This window comes from Ptychodera flava, chromosome 15 (genome assembly GCF_041260155.1).
Source record: "Ptychodera flava strain L36383 chromosome 15, AS_Pfla_20210202, whole genome shotgun sequence".
In the NCBI taxonomy this organism is placed as follows: Eukaryota; Metazoa; Hemichordata; class Enteropneusta; family Ptychoderidae; genus Ptychodera; species Ptychodera flava.
In genome coordinates this window covers 33,358,464-33,378,808 of record NC_091942.1, presented here as the reverse complement: position 1 = coordinate 33,378,808, position 20,345 = coordinate 33,358,464, and the positions used below count along the sequence as shown (strand labels likewise).

General features: G+C 39.3%; 1 long non-coding RNA gene across 1 annotated transcript; it reads right to left on the bottom strand.

Annotated features, from left to right (window-relative positions):
• Positions 1–9,976: 9,976 nt before the first annotated feature.
• On the bottom strand, positions 9,977–18,676 carry LOC139151950 (uncharacterized). The gene is made up of 3 exons (XR_011556516.1): positions 18,528–18,676; positions 13,908–14,073; positions 9,977–13,513 (listed from the first exon to the last, which is right to left on the bottom strand). It is a non-coding gene; the product is annotated as an uncharacterized lncRNA (long non-coding RNA).
• Positions 18,677–20,345: the final 1,669 nt, after the last annotated feature.

Sequence of the window (20,345 nt, the reverse complement as noted above, 5' to 3'; positions counted from 1 at the left end):
TCAACCAGCTCTGTGAACTAAGATTATTTTGTTGGTTCTACCAATCGCAAGTTTGCCCTAATTATTTAATTTCACAACATTTTTTTTCATGTCAGTGAACGAAATTCTCACTACGCGTACACTTTTTGATTTCTTCAGCTCTCAATGCAGAAGAAATGCCATGTGTCATGGTTAGTAGAAACCGTCACTTGCATGAATGAAAACAATTCCCATTTAGAACTCAAAATATACCTGCTTGGGTTTTTCAATATTTATGAGCCGTCTTGTATGTACACCTAAGTAAAAGTAATGCTCGTAACTTCCTTCGTAAGAAGTTGTCAGGCCCTCTCAGAGGTGTCCACTGTTTAGCTGGTAGCCAGCTAATAGCTGACCAATAACAGCTATGCAGCTAAAACAGCCAATAGCTGGAATAGTTGACTAGCCAGCCTTTCTCAGAAGTCACGACTGGTTAGCTGTAGCCAGCTAATAGCCAGCTAGAAACGGCTAGTATGGACTTGTGGCTTGAATAGCTGATTAGCCAGGACATTTCGACCTCGGGAGTTATTCAAGCTGATACCCAGCTAAAAAATAGCTAAGAGTAGCAATTAACAGCTAAAAACTGTTAATAGCTTGAATAGCTTAATAGCCAGCCCATTACGACATCCAGAGGTTTTAGCTGACACCCAGCTAATAGCTAGCTAAGAGTGGCCATTAGCTGCTAACAACGGCTAATAGCTTGAATAGCTCAATTCCGAGGCCATTCTGACCTCGGAAGTTTTAGATGATAGCTAGCCAATAGCTAGCTTAGAGTGGCCATTAGCTGCTAAAATGGCTAATAGCTTGAATGGTTCAATAGTCAGCCTACAAGATCTATATATTTTTAGCCGAATAGCTACTTACTGTGTTTATTAGCAGCTAAAAGTGACCCATGGAAATTGATAATATCCAAATAGCCACAAACAGCTAAATGCACGCTATTCATATGGCTAACGTAGCTATTAGCTACCTAGATATTCAGGTAGCTATTCATCTACTCAGCAATCCGTGACGTTCTTTTAACTGTTTTAATTGATTCAGGTTGCTTTAAGGATGGTTTTTGTGGACACGCTCACATTGCAAAACGCAAGACTGAATGTATTACTGAGATAATCCCTAAAGCTGATTGTGATGCAATATTGCGTATCCTGCAACTTCAGTGATGGGCTATGAATGTTAAGCCAATGTCCACATGTATGCCCTAAGTTTGCAAAATATATGCTTATATACCAGTGTGTGAAATAAGTTCAGCTATGTCCGAGTAACGATTCCCGATGTGTCAAAAATGAGCACAGAGTGGTCACATCAAGCCAAGTGGATATTTATCACGCAATAATTGACTCCATACGTTTCTATTTTTCCTTATACTTTCACATTTTATTTTCACTTTGAACAATACAAAATTTGATCAGACATAAGTACCTGTTCAGACCTTTGAAACAACCCAACATGCACGGGCTTACTGTGTGGTAAGGGTATGTGATTTTCACCAAGCTTGAGATTTAGTACAGTATTGTTCACTGCAAAACTCTGCATCGTCTTTATGTCGGTATAGGACAGATTTCTTCTATGAGAACAACTTTTGTTCAGAGTTCAGTAAAATATATATTAACGTCACATCTTGTTTGTACCAAGGTTACACAATAACTTTTTAAATTGTGGGAAGGAACAAATGCCTAAAATGTAGAAGAAGATAAAATCATCAGAATGGCTAGACAACTTTACAAATTCTCAAAATTGTGCTTGAAAGCATCCAAACTTGATATTTCGTCTACTCACATATTAAGAATCAGTCTATCCACTGAATACTTTCAAATCTTACAGCGCTGTAAATTAAGCAATAACCCCCACCGCAGTCGGGTCATCTTCGCTTGCCAAGGTCTCTTGTCTGGGCAGCTGGATGCTGAGAAGTAACGTAGCCGTGCAGTCGGTTATACCCCAAACTAATTAAATCAGATGTACAGATGGCGACGTTTCCAACCTTCTCTTTGCCGTTCTCGTCATCTGTAAGCAGCCTCACTACATCTGAACTACTGCCATAGAGAATCGCGTTTAAATCTCGCTCAACAGCCGGAGACCATTCGGAAAGAGCTTTATAACCCCACCGAGTATTTTCACTGTGAGACCAAGAAGTCTTTGATAAGCCGCTTTATTATATACCTAGAGCCAAGTTCCTGTGTAACTCTGTGGCAAAACGCCCTCACATCTGTGTAATAATTTGCCGTATCAAGCCCAGGCACAATTTGCCCAAGCATGACCGCAAATTGCGTTAAATTCACACTTGAAACAGAGAATGATTAAGTAACTGTGACTATTCTAGTTCGTGGTAATGTATAATTCCGCGTTATTTGTACACGAACTCCGTGGCGAGTTTCTCTGCTGATATTTCAACTTCTGCTCCGGACAAGATATCCATCAGGAAAAATTGGCGATATGTTGCAAGAGGCCCATGTTCACAATTTTATTTGTAAAATTCAGCCGTCTTTTGTGAGTCTGTCCCCAACGACCGACAGCATTATCCAAAACCTTGACAACGCTGTCGTCTGCCTCTACACTGTGACCTACTTACTTTGTAGTTCTGGTCCGAAAACTTGTCAAGCAAGCCTATTATTAGTTGCGACCATGTGACAGCCTTTGGAAATAGATAGCAAGGCTGTGACGGGCAGGCAACGGTATTCACAAGACATTTAGAGCTTTATTCTACAACGTTCACAAAATAAAAGTGACATCATAGATCGTAAGAAATGTGGTTTTGAAGGACAAAATCGGTTACAGCCAGAATGATGAACCTACAAGCTATTTCATTATCTAACTTAGAAAAATTATAAACTCGACATCAGAACAAACTCTATAATTTTTGAGTTCGATCGACGCATGCACAAAGATCGGACAAATTTCCAGACGGTCGATATCTGTTCCCATCGTCCATGTGCAAACCGACGTGGCATAGCATGATCAATTCGTGCCGACAACCCCCCCCTCCACACACACACACACACTCTCTCTCTCTCTCTCTCTCTCTCTCTCTCTCTCTCTCTCTCTCTCTCTCTCTCTCACACACACACACACACACACACACAAAATAGGTTATTGATACGGTATTTCTCAATATCCTCATTCTCATTGGTATTCCTTTCACGTCTTTAAGATCAGACTCTCAAAACGGGAATGGCAATGGTAATGATGGAGGTTTAGTCTCGAAAGCGGGAAATAGTCATAACTGGGTAAACGGAAGAGCCGCAAAAAATGTTGTTCTCTTCAGACGTTCCAAATGGACGTATTTAAATGTACAGGCAACTTCGGGCATAAAATATTAAATAGTAATATGAAACTCACCGACGAGAGAGTTGTTAGAATATAACACGAATAAAAACTGGTCGTACTAGCCAATAATGAACAGGACGGAATGATGATGCCAACAACGGAGACGGCGTAATTTTTTTCGTCGCTTCCCTGGCAAAAGTGAGTCGTAAACATTTTATACCCTTACTGTCAATTGAACTTTTGATCTCAACACGCTAGATTTTAGTCACTGAAATTTTCGGTTGCAGCACTACAACCTTCGTCAGCAGAATAACCCGATCTCAATGTCGTGAACTTTCGGACACGTGACATCAAAATCGGGTCGTAGACTTTTGGTAACTTATACCTTCCACTGTCTCTATTAAGAGATGGCTGGTTCACAGAGGATATATATAGTCTCCTTGACACCTCTTTCGAAGTATCTTGGATCTTTATCAAGAATTTGTACACTTTCTAAATCCACAAAGTGGTCTAGAGATTCAATGTGGATATGTTGGGAAACTTCAGATGTCGTTGAACTGGCAGAACTGGGCGTCGTTCAAGAAATCTAGTTTTTAGAGATCTATCCGTTTCTCCGATGTAAAATTGTGTGCTGGGGCCCTTTTTGATATGCTTGTTTATATATGAAGGGTTGTCTGAGAGACACATAGAAATCATACAGCTGGATAGTTTAAATATTTCAGAAGATGTTGCTTGCTCGTGATAATTTCTAATGCAAACCACACATGACAACGACTGCTGGTCCATGCTAACATTAACATAACATTTCCAAGTAATTGTAGTATGAAGATTATCTCCTGATTTGGGGATGCCTTTCAACTTGTCGGAGAAGACACCGATATTGGTGTTAGTAAGTGTGAATATTTGTATAACTGCATGCCTGTGTATCTTTCACTCCAAAAATATTGTACATCTGGCCATACACAATCTACAGGCCATAGCATGCTCGGCATGATGCTTGACATGACTTGTAACAGTCCAAAGCTCATATATCCACCTACGATTGTATCATAATTGTTCATTACACTTCATCAAATCAAGATTCACGTAGACACCTCATATTCGTTGAACAATAACCAACAAGCTCAAACTTAAAGATAATAACCAAAAAGCTCAAACTTAAAGATATTTCAAGAAGGTCGAAAATAAGACATGTAATCTGCGCATCTCAGGCTGCTCGAACTTAATATTCACATGATTCTGATCTGTGTCCGTAAGAAATCGCTTAATCGGGAAGACGTTGAAAAAACAATTATTGCTCAGTCCCAAGCCCGTGTCCACATCCCAAAAGAATGGCTCTGTAGGTCATTTTCCGGAACACAGTTTGTGTTTGCGACGCACAAAGGCAGCGATCTCAACATCTTGTAAATCCAGGGAGACGAGTCTTTTCGTACAATTTGCATTTAGATGTTCACAAAACAGAAGCAGACACGGATCAAGGAGGATTTATTAAAATAGCTTAAAATTCGTGTTTGAAATGTTGTAATGTGCACGTTCATGATTTTGCTCACAATATAAGGTGATGAGGACGTGAGTTTACCCACAATCGCTTGTGGGTAGCTACATGCCGGATGCCCCTCTTCATGACATTCTATACCTTGTGCGCCACAACATCTCAGGAATTTAACATAACACCTTGTGCTTCATCACGTGTTCTTCGCTCATCTGATAATTGTCTTATGCACACACCTAGATGGCATCTGACTACCTATGGTCGCCCCTCATTCTCAGCAGCAGCTCCTATCCTTGGAACTCTTTACCCCTGGACATAAAACTTACATCTTCCAGAGAGCATTTTCATTGTAACTCTAACAGCCACTGAGCATTGTTTGACTTTGGGTATTTAGCGCTCTACAAATTTGCTATCTATCTATCTATCTATCTATCTATCTATCTATCTATCTATCTATCTATCTATATCTATCGAGAGAGAGAGAGAGAGAGAGAGAGAGAGAGAGAGAGAGAGAGAGAGAGAGAGAGATACCGGTGGGACTATCCTTATCGCTATTGAACTGGACTGCAATTGTGGGCTTGTGCGTCGATATTTTTTCAAACGAGCACAGCGTGATGATACACATGTAGAACGGGGTACAGACGTATGGCACGGGGTGAGATCTCCGCCAAAATACAGTTATCTACGGACGTTTTCGATTGCTACCTCAGAGCGTACGGCTAAGCTCGGTCAGGCTAGATTGGGTTAGACTGGGCCACGATCGAGCAAAAATGAAAATGAAAATGAAAAAGTTCAGGGATAGACCCACCTTGAGAACGTTAATAGGACAATGCTACGACTGTTTTAATTTTGGGACATTTTGTTCTGCATGTTTTGCAGATTTTGTTGTTGTTGCTGCTGCTGCTGCTGCTGTTTTTCCATGAGGCATGTTGAAACACTGGCTGTATATGTAATGCTTCTTTTTTGTGGACAATTTGTAAACTCTAGACTTCAAGTCAGTGTAACAATGTAACAAGTGGGAGATTTTACTGGCTTTACATGTCTGCACGATAAACCCTTCAAAGGATTGATTGGTTCAATTGCGATGCAAAATTAACCCGAGAACGACGAACGACTGAACGACGTCTCCAAGGTATGGCTGGTGCCTTGCTCAGGATAATATAAAAAATAATTTTAAGGAATATCGTGTAATTTCCTGCTATTAAAATTTTAATGAATATTGTAATTTCACTTCATAGGTAGGGGCTCAAGTGTACACTGTCAAAATAGCGGACGCCAGACGCGTCTTTACGCGTTCAAAATGTAGATGTCGGTGTTCAAATTTGAACGGCTAGTGTTCATATTGTTAACACTAGTGTTCATATTATTAACAATGATGTTCTAAACCTGAACACGTAGTGTTAACAACCATCTCCTTCAAGTGTTCAAAAACTCAGCATTACAGAAATTTTGCAATACTGTAAAACAATTAACAATCTTTAGTGTTTTTACTTTACTATGGCTATATTAAATTTACTACTGCATCGATGTTAGGCAAACGTACACGGATTTTGATGTAACGAATTTCCCACTAAGTGAAAAATATTTCCGGTCTAAAATTACTGAAAGTATGTTTTTTCTAAAAAAGAAAGTATACAAAATAATTTTACACGTTTATTACGGGTTGAAATTTTGAAATTTGGAAAAGAAAATCAGATAACCATCATGAACGTTTTAATTTTAACATCGGCATGCAAGAGGTGTTCTACTCCTTAACACTTGGTGTTCAAGTTTGGTGCCTCTTCTTATCCCGTCATGCATCAAAACGGAAGTTGCGACATTTTTCTTGTAAACGCACGCTGAAGTTGTGATCGTGCGGAAGCAAGACCAGAAAGGGTAAGTTTTCTCTACAAAATAGTAAAAGGTGTTGAATTTTGAAGCATCTGTATTATTATCCTTTGAAATTATTTGTGTAGTACTTTGGAATAGCTAAAATACGTGAAGAAACCTTTTTTCTTTCAGTGGCTTGTATACCATACACTAGCTGTCAATACGCAGCGATGTTTTGGGCCATGGCGTATCGATCGCACTCGGGTCAAGGGTCATCACCGCAAAACTGTGGCGATGACCCTTGACCCGAGCGCGATCGATATGCCACACACCGCTGCGTAATCACAGCTAACACATGTATTTTAGTAATCACAATCGCATATAAAACATTAGTTAAACATCCCAGAGTGTACACTGTATTGGTTCAGCATATGAGAGTTGACGTTTCTTTTACTTTTCATCAGTTGATGACAAGAAGAAGCCAATATTTTGTAACAGTATCGAAAAGAGGCACTGTATACTAAAGTCATCCCTTTTCCTTAACCTAATAAGGCCACCTTGTCTTTCATTTAAAGTCTCATGTCGCCATATTACCTATTGTTGCATTATTTTCAGGATGTGAAAAGTTGGATTTACCTGGTAATCGGAGAGTTATTACAGAAACTGATGGTACAGAAATTGAAGAAGATGAGTGTAGAGGTAGCTGTCTGGAAACAAGCTTGAAAACCTCAGTTCATCGCTAATATAGATTTAAAGTTCCGAGGGTCAGTAACTGAATTTTGATAAGTTTCTGTATTTTTGTTCTGAATTTATCTAAGCTTTGGTAGAACGCTATGATCAACTAAATATTACTGCATGGAGAATAAGTTTTCAAATACGTGTAATCTCCCTTATCAGATGCAATGGTGGAATGAAGAATTAAAGCAGAAAGCGACAGAAAATTCAGAGTGAAAAATGTACACTCTGAATTTCTGAATTTTCTGAAATTTTCACTCTAAATTTTCTGTCGCTTTCTGCTTCAATTCTTCATTGCACCCTTACATCTGATGAAGGAGACGTCACGTCTTTGAAGGCTTATGCTCCAGTAACATTTAGTTGATCACAGCCTGCTACCAAATCTTAGATTATTTTGTATTGCGGATCAACACGTCTTTTGTTCTCGCTTTGTTACTGTTTTTAGCTTTGCTTTTAGCGATGCAGAGCTTATCTAATAGGTGAATGTGAGGCATCGTCCTCAAATTTTTACATCCCAAGCTTTTTCTTCAAAACGGCCAGTACGATTCCTTTAATATTTGGAGTACAGGTTCCCAGAGGTTACCCTAATCATATATGTTCAAGTTATGGTGAAATAGGCAAATTTGTATTTTTGAGGCGAATTTTGCTATTTTTTTGCAAAAATCTTCTCCTCTCTTACTGGTTGTTCGACGTCTTCAATATTTGGTAACCATACATGTCCCTAAGAATGACCTTCGTAAAATTTGGGCTAGTTGTGATGAAATATTCAAATTTTTATTTTTCATGGCAATTTTTTTCGTTTTTGGTCAAAAAATCTTTAAAAATCTTCTTCAAAACAGCTTATCGAACAGCTTTGATATTTTTGACATGTCTCTTCGGATAGCTTTTTCAGATTGTTCAAATTATGCGGAAATATGCAAATTTGTATTTTTGAGACATAAAAGACATTTCAGACATTTTTAAGACAGGGAATTATCAGAATGTGATATATTCAAGTTATGATGAAATCTGCAAGTTTATATTTTGGGGCCAATTTTACCACTTTTGGTCAAAAAATTTGTATCTTAAAAATTACCCGTCTGATAGCTTTGATATTTGCTACACATGTTTTTTTGGATCATCTCAATTTGATATGTCCAAATCATGGTGAAATCTTCAATTGTGTATTTTTTGCAGCTATTTTCCCATTTTGGGTGAGGCCATCCCGAAGTGAGCTGTCGGAGATCCTTTACATAACATTACGAGCTCTTTCGACGTCTAAGTCGCTTGTTGTATTGCTATATTGGTGTTGAAATGGCTAACATTTAGGTTGTTGCCATTGGTTTTAGACTGCAGTTTCCTTTTACAAGTGAATTTTAGTAAGGACTGAAATTTCCAGGTTCTACAGCAAATGATTATTGACATATAGAACAAAACTTATGAAACGAAGTCAAAATTAGTTAACGTGTTTTTAATTTCTGAGAAGTAGAGTTTTGAAATGTCACCGATTTATTTCAGAGTTTATTTAAAGGTATTACAAACAAACAAATCTTTTCGTTCATGAAGGGCTTTGTTTGACAAGGAAATTGGTTTTACACCTCCAAGGACACCTTTACCCACTTTCTGCATGTTGCGTCTTACGGTGACAACTTGACATGTTGTGTTTACTTTAGTGTGACAACTATGTACCATGTGCATCAGAGAAGCCTTGACTAACCTTTTTCCAAGTTTGCAGTTGTCTATACAAGAGGAAATGTCTAAAACTATCTTACAAAAACGGAGTAAACATTTGATACGAATATGTTTTCAACGCAATAAGTAAGCCAAATTTTGAGCATTTTCAAAACAGATATTTTTGTACGTTTTTACAAGTATGAACATATAACGTAATCCACAATATTGAAGTTAAACCTGTTTTGTCATTACTTTGTTCATATATTTTGAAAACGATCGACAGTGTTTATAAAGATTTTCTTTTGTTTATGTTTTGATAGGAAGATGTTTACACCGTTGGTGTTTTCCTCTGACAAATTTACAAAGTGGCCATGTTTATTTTCCCAATTTACACTAATTGTATTTTACTCAACTAATTTTTGTGTATTTTTTGAATAAAATAATTTTACTGAATATCAGTGGTCCGTTATGTTTTTTCCAGGCTTGAACACCCCCTGAACGCCAAAAGTTAATGTGTTCAACAAGTGCATATCATGTGTTCAATCCTCTAACACATTTATCGTTGAACGGCGTCCATGCGTTCAAAAAGTGTTACAGCCCTTTGAACGCGTAAATGCGTTCAATTTTTTGAACACATTTCATGTGCAACGTGTGTTCAGATATGGAACACCATGTGTTCAATATAATGTGTGATGAACACATAGTGTTCAAAATCTGCACACGTGTGTTCAAAAATTGAACGTTGGTTGAACACATGGTGTTAAATTTCTGAACGTCTAGACGCGTTCAAAAAGTGTTACAAAAAGGCGTTTAATTGGTGTTCTATCCTTGAACACTTAACTTTACAGTGTACCAGCGTGCTTCAGCGTGCTCTTAACTTACCAAAACTTACCAATAACGTATTCGACGTATGCCCAGCTTATTCGCCAAATCTTTCATACGTTGGCATACGCTGGCTAAATCGCCAAGGTGTGACAGGGCCTTTACAAACAAAACTGTAAAAATTTTCGTATCTAGATTAGTTTATATCCGAATACGAAAAATTGCATGCAGTACATAACATCTTAAAGTACCTGGCCAATCTCCAGTGATACACGATTACATCAATGCTTTAAATTGAATCCAAAACATCATTTCAAGAAACTTAGTGGAGAGACAGAAAACGGCAGTTACAGTACTAGTCGAATATCTCGTTCAGCGAAAAAAATTATTTTGTGGCTTCATGATAAATAAGAAGAATTATATCATACAAATATATTGATGGCGCAAATATTGCGATCTGATTGGTCGAGACGAGAAAATAACCGTGCTATATAGTAAGGTTGGAACAGGCACAAGCTCTCGGCTAGAGAAAAGTTGCCTTTTGACGTTTCAGGCCAGAATTTCAATTTTTTATTATGATATAATAGCAATACACCACCTCAGGAACGAGTATACCACCCAATTTTGACCAGTCCGGGTCAGCTCCAAAATTGGAGACTCATTATGATAATGTATTCCGGCATTCAGCCAATCATCGACCAGATTACATCATTAATAAAGTACAGGTCACGCTGGGTCACAAATTACCCACCAAGTGTGATCGGCAGTTTTGGGCCGCTTATTAAGCCCCTGTCTTGTGAATTTCGACGAATTTCGACAGTCAACATAATCCACGTGTTCTGCAGAAGGTCATGTCCAACAAGGAGTCCGATTAGTGAACAAATATTCGAAATATTGACGATTCATTTCTACCCCCAGTTTATCGATTTCGCTCAAGTACCGAGAATCATTTTGTGGATGTTCGTCATCTCTATTAGAAATACTGTTATAAAGGTTATTTGTGTAGGTACGCGTATAACATTTTGCAAGGAAGAAGAGCAATGTCAGAGCTTTAAAACGATACCTGTTTTGTAGTTGTCAAACGCAGACTAAAAATGGTACGCGATTTTGAAAATGTGTTGACAGAGTGGCCACACAACTGTTCCCCATACGGTAGAATTTGTATCGCTGCCATCACCGTAGACTTGGTTCAAGTCAGTGATTTGTGAATGCTTGAGTGGAGTGAACGCAATGATTTGTATTTTGCTTTCATGTGAAACGCGCGCGTGAGTGGACGCGATGAGTAGGGTGAACGCGATGAGTGGAGTGAACGCTATACAGGGGAGTTTCACCCGGAATCACAGACTTGGCTTTCTTGCAGGATCTGCGTTGCTATAAATTATTCATGAGATGACGTTTTTCTGTACTCATATATTATTCATAAGATGACATCACTAAATTTTACACATTGGGAGGAGTTACCAATTGACCCAAACGAGACGTGCATGAAACTCACATGGCGTTGTTGTCAAAATGTCGAGTGCGATCACTCCCACAAAAGTCAGCACGACCTCTGTTGTATCACCGAAAACGCGTGAAAATATCTGTGTTATTTGTGGGGCCCATGTTGCAAAATGCGCAAATCGTCGCCGGTTATTCAAGGATGGAAAAAGACATCGTCCTTACAGTTGTAGCCTGTTCTCTTACGTGCCCAAAGCGATGGAAATCAAAACAATGTGGGGCGACTTCGTATGTCAGTGATTTTCCGCTGCCGGTTGGTGCGCAGACAAACACATCTTTTCCCTCAATGTAACTCTCAACAAGCTTTCTTTGGTAATCTCGCATGATTAGCGATGGTCGACCGATCAGTAGTAAAACGCGGTTGATGTACGAACTTGATGCCATTATTCGCCCAGATAAACGTACTCGATGTCTAGCTTTGCACGGAGACGACAACAAACTTTTTAATGCATGCAGAGGTTTATTAGCATGCGTTCTTCTTATTGGCCAGAATAACGGCGGGGGCTGTCAATCATTTTGTATTTGCTCTACGTCACTGTGTACACAGTCCGTCTCACCGCCTGTACTTTGCAAGAAGTCCAAGTCGGTGAATCCGGCAGAAACTAACTCACTACTGCGCAGACTCAAACGTGACGCATTCAATTGCTGGGAAAACCTGGCATGAGCTGCCAAATTCCGGATAAGTTTGTACGAAATAGGAGAGACACAAGAGAAACTATTATAAATGATATTATTTTTTAAAAATTCACCGACTTGAACCAAGTCTACCATCACCGATACAAATGGGGTATTCTGAACGATCTGTGTAGGTACACGATTTATATTTCGCAGGACTTCAAGCCAGAGTCTAGGAATCACAGCGATATATGGGGTTTGGTTGTCTTAGCCAGAATAAAACTGGTACGCGCTTTTGAAATTGTGTTTTGACAGAGTGGCCACACAACTGTTCGACATATGACAGAATATAACACGCCACATGCTCATTCCGTGTCGCGATTCGCCAGAATACGTCACGTGACGAGAAAATAGATACGTCTAGTCCCCACCGGATCGAAAAAAGTGACGTCAGAGGGTACTTTTTGAAAAGCTATTTCCCTAGGGAAATAGCTCTGACCAAATTGGGAAAAGTGCCCGGTCACGTGACCGTCACGAGCGGAGTGTCGTCTGCAGCTTTGCAACAATGGCGGGTGACATACGTGCTGTGCGTCCGGGATACGTGACGACACATTCTCTAAAACAGATTTTCCAACATTTTCCAACATTCCAACAGCGTAGGAACTTGAACAGCTCATCGACGGAAAAGATTAAAGTGCAACTAAGATGTCGCTAGGTATGCTTAGAATATGTTTTGAAAGAAAGTGGTACTACCACGTACAACTGAAACCGCTGAGGAAACATCGCCCAGTAAACTTGTTACAATGGATTGTTGCGGTGCAAAATATCAAAACACATTAAAAACTATATAACAATACAACATGAGCATGTGGTGTGTTATAAAACACCTATAGCCTGGTCTTTATTCGGGCTGTAGCGCTCGTCTATTACCCCTCGTGGCCGTGTGTTACCAGAAACACATCGCTATACCCCTCGGCCTACGGCCTCGGGGAATAGCGATGTGTTTCTGGTAACACACGGCCCCTCGGGGTAATAGACGGGCGCTATAGCCCTCATGACCAGGCAATAGGTGTTAAATATAATACGGCGCGGGAGTTCGACACAGTATGGCGTACGTAACGAAGGACGCATGTGGAGGTTGCCAGGAAATACAATTTTTACTGATGGCGCGCTGGCCGCTGATTGGCTAATGAGAGTGGGGAAATATTATGGTATAGCGCTCCAATTTTGGAGCTGACCCGGACTGTTGACAAGTTCACTCAAACATGCACTTGTTATCGCTCGGTCACGTAATCCGTGAACTCAGACAAAAAATCGTGTTGTATACCTTCGCTGGTGGTTTATTTCTTAATTGAACCATCAACGGACGGTATGGTTGTTATATTGTTTTTCACTTTGGATCACAAACAACGAATTATAAGTCCATTAGTATTAGCAGCGGCGGGTAAAAAGTTAACTTAATGAAAACATATATACGAAGTCATCGTATTCGTATACTAGTACTGAGTCTAGTCTTGAAGTGTTCGGAGAGCATATACATATTTGGCCATATTCCTTGAGGTGATTATCTCTGAAGTATTAAACTCTTCGGTCGCTCGATTTTCTCCCCTAGTGAGATGAATAGAACGAAAGTCAACACCAATCCTATGACCTCTGTTTTTATGCCCAGATATAAAAACGATAAATGATAAATTGTGCAAATTACTCATTGTCGACTTCGTTAGCACAACACAAGCTTATCCTTTTGGGGACTTTCCCCACACGGTGTTCCGAATTTTTTTGTGGGTGTGTACTCCATTCGTTTATTTCAGAGTCATTAAATTTGCATGTAGGTCTCCAGTAACAAAAAACAGTCCTTGAATGCGAAAATAAAGCCGAGATATAAATCATAGCAAGTCGAAGAACAAGGCAACGTTATTGCTGATGATACTGCGCAATCATGAAAAGTTAGAGTCACCGCGTAGTTTTCAATCAAGCTACGATTATTTACCAATTCACTTACCTGTTCGCGATTGTCATTTCGGGTTTTCACAACTGGTACACCATCTTTCTGCACTTTTTGATCTTGCGCAATGAAACACCTCGGCATACCTCTATTAGTTCCCGAGTCAGGACTCTGCTTTTTATTGGTCTTGTCTTCGTTTTCCATGTTTAATTGTAATACAAATCTGTAACACAGAACAAGTTAATGACAGTTACAAACATTGCAGCATTTGCCAATGGCCTTCCGTGACCTTTGTCAAAAAAGTACAATGTAGATAAGACAAAACCTACTATTATATAGCGCAGCCTTTTGACTGATTTCACAAAAGGGAGTTAGTAACCAATGTCAATAAGTAAAATGGATATAAGACAAAACATTAAAGTACTATCAGAGCAGTCTATATAATCGGCATATAATAAGAAAATTGATCTTGCTTTATATTTGCAATTTTCACCTTCATTGAATGAAACCTGAAAAAGTCACATATTAGGATAAGTAATATGAAAGTACTATCCTAGCGGTTTTATTGTCGAAGTTTTGAGGATAAAATAGCGAAAATTGGCAATACAATTTGCACATGAAAATTTAAACACAAAAATTAAAAAACAGACATAAAACATGTCTGGATAGGCCCTAGTTACCATTCGAAAAATTATCAGACAGCCGTTTTTCAGTGGTAGAGAATTGATTTCGCAAAAAAAAACGTTGAATATCGGCCGAAAACATTTCCATTTTAAAATTTCACCACAAAATGTGTCACTTCCTTATTTTATATGCATATATGCGTATTTGAAGGCTAAAAGATGTCTTTAGAGGAAAATTTAATTTTTCAACAAAGGAAGCACCGTTGTAGCAAATATCAGATGATGCATGCAGGGTTTTTTAAAACTGGACAGATACGCACCACAACAGAGTAGTCAACAGAGCTCTCCACGAAACATTGCTTTCTGCTAGTTTCCAAACATGCCAAAAAGGCTCGATCTAGAAGTGTTTTTTATGGTTATTTGTTTAAGTGGTGTTGACATTTTATGTGAAAAGAAGAAGTAATTAGAAGTGTACTTGTGGAGTGATAGCAAAAGTAATAAAATGCGGAAGTCCGTACAGAGACGAACTTCCGCGTACGCCATAGCGAGTCAATCCTAGCCAAAGAAACCAGATATGAACTGAAAATGCTCACGTGTTTCAGTATATATTACACTTGTCTGTGAACTTAAACTTTTGCCACATATTTGCAACTTCATTGAAAGTGTTATGATCAACATCATGAACAATGTTCACAACATATTAATTACAAAGGTCATTATGTATATAAATATGTAATTAGCTGAAATAAAAATACTAAAGTTCTTTTACTGCTGTCTTTGACGACTTTATATAGCAAGTGTTATTGGTTTTGGTCCAGTCCTTCAAGCCGTATATGCCAAACTGTGAAAGCTCATTACATATACAAATTATATATGAAAATGCAAAATATCTTTCATTTATATAACATAATTGTCTCACAAATATACATAGCAAGTTTCATAAACTTTTTAGAGTTCCTCCAGTCTTATATCCCTAACTGGGAAAGTCAGTTAAACATGCAAATCAAATTTGTAGCTTGCTGATGTAAAATGTTAAACGGCTTTCATTAATATTTGAACATATTTCTTCAAGGTACATAGCAAGTTTCATCAACTTTGATGAACTCAATCAAGATATATACCTAATCAGAAAAGTTTAATAAATATACAAAGGAGTAATAAGTTTTTTACAAAATCTAAACTGAATTTTGGTAATATCATATCATAGTATCTACAATATACATAACAAGTTTCATCAACTTTGGTCAAGTCAATCCAGATATACATCCCTGGCTAATATGAAAATGCTAAATGACTTCAATAAGGTTATATCGTAGTATCTTCCATGTACATAGCACGTTTTGTTATGTTCGTTGAATATCCAAAATATCTAAACCGACTTCTGGTCATTATTGTTACTTCAATGTACAGAGCAAGTTTTGTCAATTTTGATCAAGTCAATCCAGATATATATCCCTGATTAGGAAAGTTCGTTAATATGCAAATTAGTGATTACCTGAAGTAAAAACCGTTCACAAAAACGACGTGGTTTGCACCACTGATTCATGATTAGTTAATTGGCTATTGACAAAGGTTGAGACGACCCAAACTAGCCAAAATTAGCCAAACCACCATAAACCACCATAAACGACCCATATCATCAAGTAAACGACCTAAAATAAGCACAGGGATGAAATATGTCTCAGATTTCTGGAGAAACCGCCCCAAAAACGGCGAAAACCAGCCGGCATTTTCGATCATTGCAAATTCCTATACATGCCATCAACGAGTTAAGGGGTTCGGTTTGTTTCTTCAATAGAGGGCGCTGTGCAAGATTGTTACTGCTTTTTAATACAACGTAAAGTGTAGCACAGGGAATTTCCCCGTTGTCGTGTTTAGTGGCTTACCAAGGAATGAGATCAAAGTTTTTAGTTTATTACATTTTTACAGCTCATTCACATTTTTTTTGATACCAACATTAATTTATTTGAATAAATTCTACAAACCAAATATTAAGATAACATGTGCCGTGGCCCTGGTTCCATACATGTACATACACATACCTGCATATATGTGCATGCATGCATGCATGCACACAAACATATATATGCGTGCATGCAGGTTACCATGGAAAGTTGAAGATCTAGCAAATAACAGATTAAGTGGGTGGTCGCTTTAAAAAAACAGCGCCCTCACATGGCCATATTGATACAAGGGCATATTACAGGAAACATGCATGTCTACATTTATATGTGGAGACACACACACATACATACATACATACATACATACATACATACATACATACATACATACATACATACATAGGCAGGCTAGCACTAGCACTGCACTGCACAAAGTTTGAAAAAGCGCCCTCCTTCGGTGAGCCCAGTTACGATGCTGAAGTTATTTTCGTTTTCAGTTGTGTCATCGAAATGAGCCCCACAACTTGGTAATTGATAGTACCAACAACATGGCTGCCCGCAATTCTGTCGACGGTTTCTCCAGAAGGTGGAGTTTTATTGTATCCCTGAATACCTAGAATGTTTGTTTTAGGTCGTTTACTTGATGATATGGGTCGTTTTTGGTGGTTTATGCTGGTTTGGCTAATTTTGGCTAGTTTGGGTCGTCTCAACCTTTGTCAATAGCCTTAGTTAATTGCAATATTGAAGTGGGAATTGAACGGTCCACTGCGTACTGTGTGTATAGAAACATTTGTGGCGTGACCTTGATTTGACCTACATGTCACTGTTACTGACGTTTGATGTTGATTTAGCGGAAAGGCTAGAATCCGATGTGTGTTTCCTTGTCTATGCCAAGGTTTTAGTTGGATGTATACAGCATGTAGCCGAACCCTATCCCGGGAACCGCAGAGCCCTCAAGCGCATGTGACATGGCCATGCCAGATAATGTACAGCTGTCACAATAACATGTACGAGTAGAGTATGTGATATATGTCCACAGGCGCTCCTTAGCTGGGTAGTCTGTTAAGTAGATCGATTTTCGGATCGATCTATTGATCCCGTAGTCGATATGCCCGCCACTGCAACCTAAATACTCACAAGGTGTGCAACACAATCACTCAAAAAACACGCGATCCGGGTTTTCAACTGGCCGTGCACTCACACAAAACATTTAGAACTACACTCCCATATACCTAGTTGGATCACAAATTTAACCATCTCCTCAAAAATCACGCCGATGAACGTGTCACTCGCATCATCTTGAAGAAATCGGCCGTGTTTTGAGACCAAGCGCAGTGAAATGTGGCCTGCAGAACGATTCTACCATATGATGTAATTTATTCCACTACTGATTGGCTAATCAACGGCCAAAACAAAGGTCATGGCAAGACGTCACTGGTGTAGTATAGTTGAACCAATCAGCAGTGGAAAAAATGACGTCATATGGTAGAATCGTTCTGCAGGCCGCATTTCACCGCGCTTGGTCTCAAAACACGGCCGATTTCTTCAAGATGACGCGAGTAACACATTCATCGGCGTGATTTTTGAGGAGATGGTTAAATTTGTGATCCAACTAGGTATATGGGAGTGTAGTTCTGAATGTTTTGTGTGAGCGCACGGCCAGTTGAAAACCCGGATCGCGTGTTTTTTGAGTGATTGTGTTGCACACCTTGTGAGTATTTAGGTTGCAGTGGCGGGCATATCGACTACGGGATCAATAGATCGATCCGAAAATCGATCTACTTAGCAGACTACCCAGCTAAGGAGCGCCTGTGTATATGTCATTCCAGTTGAAACACAGTGGCCCTATCGCGCACCGTTGTGGAAAATATGGAAGCACACATGCCATCATCTTCCAGGAAGGAGTGGCTTTTGTTCATAATTCAGTTTCCCCTTAGTCATCGATGTGTGCATTTCTTTACAAAGGCCGTTAATAATTCAGATGGGTCTTGTCAACGAGAGAATATTTGCCTGTCGTATTTTCACGTAGAGGATGTCATTGACTGTAAATATTCTCAGCAATGAACTAGTACACGAATGTTTCGTTTTAGGCAAAAGCTTGGTATAAGGTCAACGTGGAAATATGAACGCCGAGTAGACATATAGATTACCTGAAGTACCTTTCCTTGGCCAGTAGTATTTGTACTACCGCGTAAAATTCGATTGTGTAGTTGTCTTGATCAAGCTGAGCAACAGAGTACACGGTTCGTTCGGAACTTTCTCACTAGGTAACTCGCAAATAACCTGTGAAGTTTCGTGTGGCTATCTCCACGGAAGTTTCGCCTTCATTTGCTTAAACAAACACATCGGTACGCAAACTATTAAAAGGGATATTTTGAATGAAGTATGATGACGAGGTGTTTCTAAAATAAGCACACTGAGGGAATAGAGTCAGTGCTATGTAAAGTTTATATTGCATTGGGAAAAAAGGTGAGTGGCATAAATGACACCCTGTCATTGACATGGTTACAAAAATACTCCGGTCTGACTTGTTCCTCTTGTCTTAGTTTCACCCTTGCCGCATTTTCACAAAGCAGTGTTCAGAGTTACTTCCCTGTTTCACCCTTGCCGCATATTCACAAAGCAGTGTTCAGAGTTACTTCCCTAGTAACCTGCAGTCAATAGGGAGAGATTGAAGTGAGAACTTGAAGTTGTCAGATTAATCATCATCTACTGCATGGCGGTTATCCACTGGTGTACAACTGCTCGTTTATCTCACAGACTGACCTATCAGTTAGCGCTAAGACCATACGTCGTCGCAACAAGAGTGGGAAGATAAGATTAATCTAGATTCTCACAGGGCATCTCGTTATCAACATAGTGTGGCACTCTTTGCCCTGATTTCGGACTAAATATAGCCCGGCTCACCTACCTAGCGTAGCTAGCAAGGGGCTGTTTTCAATAATGTTTGGCATTCCTCCAAATCTTTAGATTGATTTATGATTCTCCATCCTAAGCTATTTTATTGAGAAAAGCATTGGTTCATTCCCCCGAACTTTCCGTTGTGCTTTAGTCAGATCAAAAGTGAAGATGGAAACGTAATCACCTCTACATCTTGGTATGACCATAGACTGTCTATGATATGATCCAGCCATTAATTTGATGCAGCTATGATATAGCTGCGTTAGTTTCTGTCTAATGATTGCACGATGCATAGTCACACCTTTCATCACTTCGTTCTGGAAGTGATAAATGTATGTGGAGAGAGAGAGAGAGGGAGAGAGAGAGAGAGAGAGAGAGAGAGAGAGAGAGAGAGAGAGAGAGAGAGAGAGAGAGAGAGAGAGAGAGAGAGAGAGAGAAAATAAAGTAAGTTCACTGCATCACGGAAGGATCGACATTTCCATGAATCTCGCGTACCACGATATCTGTAAGCGATCGCAGTCGGCTACTCGGTTGCTTTGAGGGTAAAGCCGGACAACTCATCACGAGTTATGTTTATTTTCGGAGCAATGGGATGAACCACGGACTGGTTTCATAGATATCTTCGTTATTGAAGAAATTAAAGTCCAACCTTTGTCGAAATCTTACGATGTAGTGCCAACTCAATGAGCCGATCTCGGACACACGTATCCTCTTAGGCCTAAGCCTTTCAAAGAAGATCGGGTGATGACGCTCACTTGCTCACCTTGAACTGACAAATACAATGTTTTGATGTCTTACAAGCTTTGTTTAATTCTCATAACAGAAGTCCAAACGTTACTGAGGCAACCGGTATGTCAAAACCTTACCAACCCTCCGAACACGACATGTCATTGCCATGTGTGAGAACACGTGTACATGTACAAACCATACGGCCGTTTTCAGGGCTAGCATTTATATCAAAAGCGACTGTAGCGTACCGGTACTTTCGGCCGTAGATTGGGGGGGGGGGGGGGGCTGTTTAAAAAAAGTGGCTCTCTTTGACTGACTGTAATTAAATTGATCATGGA